The sequence below is a fragment of the Camelus ferus genome, chromosome 4 (assembly GCF_009834535.1).
Source record: "Camelus ferus isolate YT-003-E chromosome 4, BCGSAC_Cfer_1.0, whole genome shotgun sequence".
Lineage (NCBI taxonomy): Eukaryota > Metazoa > Chordata > Mammalia > Artiodactyla > Camelidae > Camelus > Camelus ferus.
This window is the reverse complement of record NC_045699.1, coordinates 11,516,566-11,527,801: the sequence shown is the minus strand read 5'-3', so window position 1 is coordinate 11,527,801 and position 11,236 is coordinate 11,516,566. Positions and strand designations below refer to the sequence as shown.

General features: G+C 34.6%; 1 pseudogene; it reads left to right on the top strand.

Moving 5' to 3' along the window:
* The first annotated feature begins 4,382 nt into the window (after window positions 1–4,382).
* On the top strand, window positions 4,383–9,095 carry LOC116663351 (annotated as a pseudogene).
* Window positions 9,096–11,236: the final 2,141 nt, after the last annotated feature.

Genomic DNA, 11,236 nt, shown 5'->3' with positions numbered 1-11,236 from the left:
CTTGGTCATAGTACTTTTGGCTTATTTTGCTGCTGCAATTTTTTCTTTATTTACTGATCTGTATGAGAGCTTCTTCTTTGCTGTCTTGTAGGACAATAAAGTTTTGCATGTGTTTAAGCAAAATGTACATAGCATGAAACAATTTCTAAAACAAAAGTAGCCATACTTTTCCCCCTACATTTTCCTACAGAGCACTGTTCTTCGACTGTGAATCCAGAGGACATGTTTTACATTTTTATACACCATTCCCCAAAGATGTATTTTTCAATGTCTTTAATTTTAATTCTAATTCTGTTTTACAATCCTTTGACTTAGTGAGTTGTTTTACTTGTATTACTTTGACCTCAACCTAACTCTGAAATAGTGACTTTTTTTTCTGCTATTTAAAAAAAAAAAGGTTTTGTTATTAACATATATCTATTTCCCTAGACTTAATAGTGCCAAATGCTTTGCTTTTTCCTCATTAGGCTAACTTGCCAAATCTTTAATGACACATAATGTAGTGTATAATTTAAGGACATAATCTTCAGAATAAGACATGTACCCAGATTCTAGATCACCTCAGTTAATTTTAACAAGGCACTCAGTATCTCTGAGCCTCATTTTTCTTACATGTAAAATGAAAATACTAGTATCTATCATATAGGAGCAGTTATGAAGGTTAAATAAGAAAATGCTTGTGGCAGGTTAGCTGCTAATAAATGGTAGTTACATTTTTCTACCTAATTGTTCTCCAATGAAAGTTCATCATGTCATATAAATTGCTCCCATCTTTGTGAATGTCAATAGCATTTCATTCATCTGGTTTTTCAAACTAGAACTATTAAAAGTATCCTTAGACCCTTCTTCTCCAGCAATCCCTACATCTAATCTATTGTCAAGTCCTATTCAGATAGCACCTAAATGTGCTTCACATCCACCCAGTCTGTACCATCCCTGATGCTGCTGTACCCATCTAGAGCCCTCATCATCTCTTGTCTCAATTTCTATGAGCATAGACACTCTCTAAGTCCAAGTTTTACCTGCAGCCCAAGGACTATTTCTAAATTATAAATGTAAGTATGGTCCTGGTCAACTACAATACTTTCCCATTTCTTAGAAGAAATAATTGAAATTATTGGGTATGGAATCTGAGGTCTTTAAAAACATGAACTCACTCTATTTGCATAGTCTCATCCTTAGTCTATTTCCCTGCATCAGTGATCCTTTTGAACCATTTTGCTGTATGATTACAAACATTTTTGCTATTTCCAGAATATTCTGTGCACACAAATGTTTTAGGGCATTTGCTCAAAAAAAAAAAAAAAGTCCTGCCTAAAATAGCAATTATTCATTCATTCATTCAAGATTAGTGAAAGGGAAATTAACATGTACTGAGTTTTAAATAAACACCAAGCACATTTAAAAGTTAAAATAATTCTTTGAAATAACTATTACTAGTATTATTACCGAGTCCAAACTTGTTCTACTTGCTGCACGACAGGCCAGTAAATCGGGAGATGAGGTGTCAGGGCAAGGAATAACAACTTTATTTGGAAAGCCAGCAGATTGAGAAGATGGCAGACTAACGTCCTGGAGAACCATCTTTCCCCAAGTCAGAATTCAGGCTCCTTTTATACTAAAAATGGAAGAGGGGTGATTGGTTGTTGCAAAATCTTCTTGGTGTTGGAATCCTTTGTTCTTGCATTTGTCCACGTAGGTCAGGTCATGGTGTTCCTGTAAACCTCCAATAAGACAAATGCTATTTTCTATTCTGCAAATTTTTATCTTTATATGAATGGGAAAGTGTTATACCCTTAAAGGTCAGAGCCTTGAGAATGTGCTATCCTGTGTATTTCAGGCTATAGGCAACATTCTTTTACAAAAGGTACAGAACCAGCGTGAGTCAACATGGGAAACAGAGCACAGGGTTAAAGTCAAAGGAACAGATCTAAGGTGGAGTCAGATTTGTTCTCTGATTTGTTCTTTTCTATCACAGTATCATGTTACAATGGATACAATTAACTGTTTTGCTCAAGTTCACACATGTAAACAGCAGAGTAATTCCTCATTCTTCCTGCTTCTCCAAAATATTTATTAGGTACCTATTCTCAGTCCTATGATGGAATATAATGCACATCAAAATAAATTAAAAGCATATTCTCACTCAAGGGAATTACAGACTAGTGGAACAACCACTCAGAAGCCTGTTGTTCATGAGTATATCCACATTTCCACAAGGCATGTTTCTGACATAGCCTCGTTTTGCACTTTAACTAACAGTACATGGCTGCTCCATTTCCTGCCATGGCTTCTTTCTTTGCAATTCCTTCCCTGGTTTTGGCACTTTCAGAATCTGTCAGAACCTTGATTTGCATAATAAAGTAGCATCTTTACTGCTTTAAGCACTGTAAGATAAGGCTTGAAAAAAAATTAGAGGATCGAAATTAATGGCCCAATTGGAATTATTTCCTTTTTATAGATGTGTATTTTATCATGAAGAATTGATTGACTGGCTGTTATTTTCTATTCTACACATGGGGAACTTGATGTAGATAAAAGGCAGACTATCTGAGGAGGAAGAACAGCGAGATGGGAGTGTAGGGCTTGGATGCTTGGTCTTTTGCTTTCGTATCAAATTGCATTTTGTCACTTGTCATAAAATTATGAAGCAAATGTCAATGGTAGATAAATAGATGGATAGATAGATTTTTTTATGATTGAAAAGAACAAAGTGTTAAAACAAAAATTCATAGGCCCTTGTATAAGCATGACTTCAATTTGAGTGAATGCTTCTACTAAGCTTTATGAAATCTAAAATTCAGGGCTCTGAGATCTTCAAGGGATCCTGAGCCTACTGGTGGAAACTTCTAACACTAGCAGAGGGAACACTAGACTGGAAAACAGAAGAATGAATTTTAACTATCTATCTGACAGGCCAGAGTCATTTAATCATTATCATTAATTTTCTCATCTTAAAAGATAATAGTGACAACTTGCTCATCTCATAAAACTATTAAAGTTAAATAGATAAAGCATATACAAATTGAAAAATCTATGAAGTACTATCACAGTTTCTGGTAATCACTATTATAGTACTGCTTCTGTAAACAGAGTTTTATAGATTGTGGAATTAAAAATCAGAATGGGGGTTCAGAATTGGAAAGGACCATACCACTACTTTCCCATTCTATAAATTAGGACACTGATGTTCAGAATAGCTAAATGACTTGCCTATTGTCAGGTAGCCTTTACTTAAAATGTTACATAAGCACATGTTTTATTGGATTATAAACACTTCCAATTATTTAACAAAACCATTCTTATTAATATTGGCACCTTAATAAAGAAAAGTGGACAATGTGGAAGACAGGGACCTGGTTATAATCATATATGAGTATTGGTATGCATTTTATAAAATACATTGAATCGATTGTGTACACATTATCTACATACCAGAATCCCTGTGCTTAAATAGACTTCAATGATCAAGGACATATTAGAGAAGTAAATGAATTTGTAGAGATGGAGGCATAGAGTAGGCATTTAAATCAAGATAGGTAACTAGATCTATCAAGCCTTTTTCATATACCAAGGAAGAGACACACAGACTAAGTAATTAGTTTAAGAGTGGAACACACGGATAATAAATGATAGAGTCAAGATGTGAGATTGAATTTTATTAACTTCAAAGGCCTATTAATCCCTATAACACATAGGTATTATACATTAAAGTAATATTATGTGTTAGCTTCCATATGATACTAAATAATTATAATTAAACAATAATTAGTGTAGAGAAAAAACTATTGGAAATTAAGTACGAGAAATTATTTATAACTTGAAAAAAAGATGCTTCAATTTCAGTTAGTTTTAAGGATGAGCTAAATACTTTGAGATGGGAAAAAAATACAAGGACTCTCAAGTAAGAGAAGATCTCACTGGCAAAGGCATGACTTGGAAAAACAAGACATTTTTAAAGGTAGAACAGTCTGTGTGGGTACAGTGGAGACTGGAAGTAAGGGACCCTGACTAAAAGACTTAGAAGGGATAGGACTGTATATTATTTACGATCTCATATTCTTAGGGTCTAGCAGATTAACAGACATAACAAAATTTACGAATGAATGAATGAATGAAATGGAGAGAAGGAGAAGTAGAACTTCATTATGAAAAGTCTTGAACTCCATGCTAAAAGTTTCAGAAATTACTTCTACATGTTGATGACAAATTGAAATATTTTAAGTAGATGTGTGACAATGTCAGTTTTGTATTCCAGAAAAATCACTCTGGTTGCAGAGACTAAGATTGTCTGGGAGGATTTGAGACAGAAACAGCATAGACATTTTTTTTTTTAATCAACTAAAAAAGACAGATAATAAAAACCTGCTAGGTGTTTGATAATGTCTTTAACCAATTCTGAGAAAGAAGACATGTTGAGGACAAATAATGTGGCAAGATTTTGTTCTATTGAAATGGAAGTGCCTATAGTATCTTCAGGTAGTATATTCTACAAAATATTACCTATAACTTAAAGTTGCCAGCATTTAGTGCACATCAAGAGAGAATGCACAGAGTAGCACAAATGAAGGCTTAAGGCAGAAAAATAGGGAAAACATAATTCAATAGGGATAAAGAAGAAAAGGTGATAATAAAGGAAAGTAAGAAAGAATGATCGAAGAGGAAAAAAGAATAGAAGACAGTAACTTCCTGGTAGCCAAGAGAGTTTCCAGAAAGAGGAGGTGATCAACAGGGCCAGAGCCTTCAGAGAGACTAGAAAAGAAGAAAATTGGTAAGAAGTCACTAGATTTAGCAATTAAAATAATGTTCTAGATTTTGAAGAGACAGTTAACATTTGAGCAGTGCGATTTATTTTTTAAAACATGGGCCAAACTTAACACGCTCTTATATTCTTAGAACCAGGGGGGCATCATATAATGTTGGTAAATACCTTCAATCCTTTGGGGATTGAATTCCAAAATTGTATTATTATAAATTATATAGTTTACATGTCCAACTTAATTAACAGTTGCTAGTAATATATTTATAGGCATCAAAATTTGTTGGTTCAAATGTCTGCATTATCAAGAATGGAAATTTAATCTATTGATGGCTTAACTTTCCTTGGCTTTGAATGAGACTTAATTTACCACTAAGCAATTTTCTGGTCCTCAAGTAGCATTGCCCACTCAATTGTACTTTAAATACTGTACTGAGACGTGATAAAGATTGGTATAACCAAATGGAAGGGAAATTTTATTATTATTTAGAGCTAGATGGAGAGTATCCTTAAACATTTGGGAAAAATACGATGATCCCAGGGAAAGATCAATTTTATATTAAGACTATAAAAACTATTTAAAAACTCGTCACTTAAATGTCTATTCTCCTTGGTAGAATTTAATTCTGTTCCTTAATTTCCACAGCTTCTAATGAGGGCCAGTCCCAACCTCATATAACTGTAAAGCATTGCCATTGGGGATTTCAATTTTTTTAAATGTAGCACCTCAAATGCTGTATTTAAGATTTGCTTATTAGATAATTTTTCATAGATATACTTATTCATACCCATGTACCTAGCCATATTTTTATAAAATCTTGAAATACTCTATTTAAAAGGGAAATTTAAGTAAAAGAGAACATTGAGTTAATCATTGGTAGAGTGATAATTCATCTTCCTGTGAAATGGAACACAGAACACTGAGAATAGCTCATGGGGTGGGTAATTCAAATTTAGTTGCATTCATGATGTTAAGAAACAAATGTATGTATTTTTCCTAAAAACTGATGCTTATATTTGGTTGTGTTTCCCCTTCATTGGAAGACATAGAGTATTCAAGAGCTTTTTCATAACAAAATTTAAGCTTTTCAACTGTATGCTTTAAGGAATGAACAATGCCAATCAAACACGTAATACTACCTCTGAAATACTAAATATTTTTAAGGGATTTTTATTTAATATGTTTAAAGTATTTTATTACTGCAAGTTAATAAACATTGTTTTCTGAGTCCATAATTAGATAGGAGACAAGAGGCTTTTTAGTCTTTTGTAGATTAAAAAAATGAAATTTAGAATGGGATGCATTAGCTTACTCTGGGTTTTTAGTTGTTTGTCCAGATATGATGTATCAGATCTTTGATTGCTGTACCTGACTATAATACACACCTTTATCCTTTAAAATTTATTTACACCACAGATTTGTGCTCCTTGTAAAAATTTGAGTTTTATTATTTTAGTCACAATACAGTTTGTGGAAAATCTTTGATGAGAACTGTGGAAAGCCCTGTGAAAGTCACAGTTTAATATAAACATAGCACTGGTAAAAAAAATAAGACAATTCATATTGGTTCCTATATTTGTTTCCATAAAATAAAAATGACATCAGGAAACACTATACCCTGAATATCTTCTCTGACAAGTGAAGTTTACTTTTAATTATCTCTGATATCTTTAGATAAGTATGTGTTGCAGATGTCACAGATAACTTGGTAAAAATAATGAGGTCTGAATAGCATGAGACCTCATTCTAGCTATGTGTAAATGAAATCTCTTCTGCTGGAGAGATGGAGGAAAACATCTAAGTTTATTCTAAGAAGTATTATATTTATGGATTTATTGAAACAAAACCAGTTTAGCTTTTAATTTATTTTAAATTTATTTTTTTGCTTTTTTTGACAAGTTGACAAGTATCAGCTGCTATAAAAGCAAGTTTCATGTAAGTTTGGGATTTATTTTCATGGACAATGCCAGAGAATAAAATATAAATATTTATATTTTACAGAATCATTGCCAGTTTGTGATGTCTATATGACAATAGTCAAGCAAAAAATTAATCTAGCTTTGATTCAATTTCAAGAATTTTTCACTTATAGAATAATAAATTTTTGGAAACTTGAAAAATGTATGTGATGTCTCAATTGTTTATCTGAAGTATGTTATAGGCATACCTTGTTTTACTGTGCTTCATTTTATTGTGCTCTGCAGATACTGTGTTTTATACAAATTGAACGTTTGTGCCAAATCTGTGTCTAGCAAGTCTGTTGGCACCATTTTTCTAATAGCATTGGCTTACTTCATGTCTCCATGTCACATTTTGGTAATCCTTGCACTATTTCAAACTTTTAAAGTATTATTATATTTGTTATGATGATCTGTGATCAGTGACCTTTGATGTTACTATTGTAATTGCTTTGGGGCACCACAAACTGTGAAATTAATCAGTAAATATTGTATGTGCTGACTGCTTCACCAACCAGCCATTGCCCCATCTTTCTCTCTCCTGGGGCCTCCCACTCTCTGAGATACAACAATATTGAAGTTAGGTTGCTTAATAACCCTACAACAGCCTCTAAGTGTTCAAGGGAAGGGAAGAGTCGCACCTCTGTCACTTCAAATCAAAAGCTAGAAATATTACGCTTAGTGAGGAAGCCATGTCAAAAGCCAAGACAGGCTGAAAGCTGGGCCTCCTGCTCCTGTCAGCCAAGGCATGAATGCAAAGGGAAAGTTCTTGAGCAAAATTAACAGTGCTCCTCCAGTGAACACAGGAATGATAAGAAAGCAAAACAGTCTTATTGGTGATATGGAGAGAGTTTGAGTGGTCTGGATAGAAGATCAAAACAGCCACAACATTCCTGAAGCCAGCGCCTAATCCAGAGCAAGGCCCTTAACTCTCTTCAGTTCTATGAGGGCTGAGAGAGGTGAGGAAGCTGCAGAAGAAAAGTTTGAAGCTAGCAGAGGTTGGTTCATGAGGTTTAAGGGAAGAAGCTGTCTCCAGAACATCAGAGTGCAGGATGAAGCAGCAAGTGCAGATGTAGAAGCTGCAGCAAGTCATCCAGAAGCTCTAGCTCAGATCATTCATGATGGAGGCTACACTAAACAACAGATTTTCTATGTAAGATGAAACAGCCTTATATTGGAAGAAGATGTCACCTGTGACTCTCATAGCTAAAGAAGAGAAGTCAATGCTTGGCTTCAGAGCTTTAAGGACAGGCTGACACTCTTTTAGGAGCTAATGCACCTGGTGACTTGGAGTTGAAACCAGTGCTTATTTACTGTTCTGAAACTCCCGAGGTCCTTAAGAATTATGTTAAATTGGCTCTTTCTGTGCTCTATAAATGGAACCACAAAGCCTGGATGACAGCACATCTGTTTACAACACGGTTTACTGAGTATTTTAAGCCCACTATTGAGACCTACTGCTCAGGAAAAAAAAAAAGATTCCTTTCAAAACACTATTGTCTGTTGCCAATGTACCCAGCCACCCAAGAGCTCTGATGGAGATGTACAGTGAAATTAATGTTGTTTTCCTGCCTGCTAATACAATGTACTTTCTGTAGCCCATAGATCAAGGAGTTATTTTGACTTTGAAGTCTTATTATTGAAGAAATGCACTCATAAGCCTGTAGCTGCCATAGATAGTGATTCCTCTGATGGATCTGGGCAAAGTAAATTGAAAACCTTCTGGAAAAGACACACCATTCTAGATGCCATTAAACACATTTGTAATTGATGGGACGAAGTCAAAATAACAACATTAACAGGAGTTTAGAAGTAGATTCCTACTATCATGGATGACTTTGAAGAGTATGAGACTTTAGTGGAGGAAGTAACTGCAGATGTGGTAGAAATAGTGAGAACCAGAGTTAGAAGTGGAGCCTGACAATGTGACTGAATGTCTGCAGCCTCATGATAGAACTTGAACAGATGAGGTGTTGCTTAGGAATAAGCAAAGAAAGTGGTTTCTTGAAATGGTAACTACAGTCTGGTGAGGATGCTCTGAAGATTGTTGAGATAAAGACAAAAGATTTAGAATATTACATAAACTTAGTTGATAAAGCAGTGGCAGGGTTTGAGAGGATTGACTGGACTTTAGAAAGAAATTCTCCTACGGGTAAAATGCTATCAAACATCATTGTATGCTACACAGAAGCCATGCGTGAAACGAAGAGTCAAATCAGTGATGCAAACTTCATTGTTGTCTTATTTTAAGAAATTCCCACAGCCACTTCAGTCTTCAACAACCGTCACTCTGATCAGTCAGCAGCCATCAACACTGAGGCAAGACCCTCTACCAGCAAAAAGAATATGACTTGCTGAAAGCTCAGATGATGGTTAGCATTTTTTAGCAATAACATTATTTTTAAATTAAAGTATGCACATTTTAAAAACACAATTCAATTATACACTTCATAGAGTACAATATAGTATAAAACCTAAATGTTAAATGTATTGGGAAGCAAAAAACATTGTGTGACTCTATTGTGGTATTTGCTTTATTGTGGTGTTCTAGAAATGACCTGCAATATCTCTGAGGTATGCCTGCATATTACACTACTGAAGGTTTTCTAAGATCTTCAAGTAATTATCAGCACACTTGGTAAAGAATACTTAATAATATACCCTAGGAGGTAGGAAACTGACCAGAAAGAGCTATGTAATCTGTGGGTAGTCCCAACCCTTGGGACACATCTCTGTGGCATCTTTAATTATAGGTAACCATTTTACACAGGATAGTTTATTTCTATTCTTCCGACTCTTAAACAATATCAAAAATGCACTGGCTCATTTCCACAATGGATTTCAATTTTTTTCTTCAAGCATATAATCTCAGAATTTTAGAGACTAAAAGGACCATAGATGCTATGTAGACCAGTGGTTCTCAGATATTTGGATTACACAGACCATTAAAATTTTAAAACAGTAGCAACAACAATTGAGGTGGAAGAAAAAAATACGGGTTAGCTTTTCACGAAATCAAACACATTTAAAAAAAAAGGTGAATGGATAGAGAAAATGTGGCATATACATACAGTGGGATACTACTCAGCTTTTAAAAAAGACCAAGAAATTCTGTGACATGTGACGATATGGATGAACCTTGAGGATGTTATGCAAAGTGAAAAAAGCCAGTTGCTGAAAAGCAAATATGGCATGATGTCACCTATAGGAGGCATCTAAAACAGTCAAATTCATAAAATCGAAGAGTAGAATGGTGGTTGCCAGGGGCTGTAGGATGGTGGAAAGTGGGGAGTTATTAACCAACGGGCATAACGTTTCAGTCAGTGAGATGAATCAGCTGTAGAGTTCTGCTATTTAACTTTACCCTGTTGTCAACAATCATCTACACTTAAAAAATTGACAGAGTAGATCTCACTAACTGTTACATGTTATTACAATAAAAACTTAGAAATGATGCCATGATTATAACTTCTTTGAAAAGTTAACACCAAACATTAATACTAATAATAATACAACCACAGAATAAAAGACAATCTGGTAAATACATTTCAACTTCCTAAAAATTGCACCATTTGGTTGACTGCAGCTCCTGTTGTTCATGAAATGACCTCTAACAGCTCTGCAAGGTCCCACAGGGTCCCTACATCGTCTCTCACTCCCTTACTTTTTGCCCTCCAGTCTCCCTGACTTTGTTTTGGTTCCTCTAAAGCAGGTGTTTACAAAGTGAGGCAAAGAAAGATGAAAAGGGGTCTGAAGATCATCTTACATTGAGGTACTAGAGAAAATATTATGATTTAATATTCATCTACAAAGTTATAAAAGTAGACTTGACTGCTAGTTTCAATAAGAATGACTTCCTTGCTACCTTTGTCAGAAAGGCAACCATCACAGGGAATGAGAGAGCTCGCTGGGGACGAGTGGGTGCTTGAAAACTTGGATTGCTAAATGGGTTCACCCTTACTAGTCTGTCAACTTTCAGAGAGAGTATTTTAAAGCCCCACAGTTTAGGCAGCCCAGGCTTTCTTTTAAAAATGGATTTACTCTTTAAAAAAATTCTTTTTTTATTTTATTGAGTTACAATCAGTTTACAATGTTGTGTCAATTTTCAGTGTAGAGCACAATTTTTCATTCATACATGAACATACATCCATTCATTGTCACATTCTTTATCACCATGAGCTACCACAAGATCTCGTATATACTTCCCTGTACTATACAGTATAAACTTGTTTATCTATTCTACGTATACCTGTCAGTATCTACAAATTTCAAACTCCCAGTCTGTCCCTTCCCACCCCCCTACCCCCCGCAACCACAAGTTTGTATTCTATGTCTGTGAGTCTGTTTCTGTTTTATATTTAAGTTCATTTGTCTTCTTTTTTTTTTTTTAATGGGTTTACTCTTTTACTAAGAGTTAACTGAATTTTTCTTTTAAAGACAATATTTAATAGGGTGTTTATAATCTGTTGGAAATAAACTGGGCCATGACTCTCAAAATCTTCTGTGATATCGAAAGTT